Raw genomic sequence first — 356 nt, 5'->3', positions numbered from 1 at the left:
AGGTGCAGTAAAGTCACCCAGCACCTTCCTTGCATTGTTGGCATTGTTGTTGTTTTTGGCTGCCATATCTTCTTCTTGTTTAAAGATTTCTGTTAGGTCCTCTACAGAGAGTAGTGCTTTAGCTTCTCTTAGCTTTTGCTTCAAGGTCCTTTCAGGTTCAGGGTCAGCCTCAACAAGAATGCTTTTGTCTTTGCTCCTGCTCATATGAAAGAGAAGAGAACAAGAAAGTATGGAATCCTCTATGTCACAGTATAGAGTTTCCTTCAGGTGTCAGAGGAAAAGAAGAATAGAAGGAGGAGTTAGAAGAATTCGAACTTATCAAGAGGGATAGAGTTCGAATTGTGTATTGAGGAGGT

Source organism: Arachis duranensis, chromosome 1, assembly GCF_000817695.3.
Source record: "Arachis duranensis cultivar V14167 chromosome 1, aradu.V14167.gnm2.J7QH, whole genome shotgun sequence".
Classification (NCBI taxonomy): domain Eukaryota; kingdom Viridiplantae; phylum Streptophyta; class Magnoliopsida; order Fabales; family Fabaceae; genus Arachis; species Arachis duranensis.
This window is presented reverse-complemented; position numbering follows the sequence as displayed.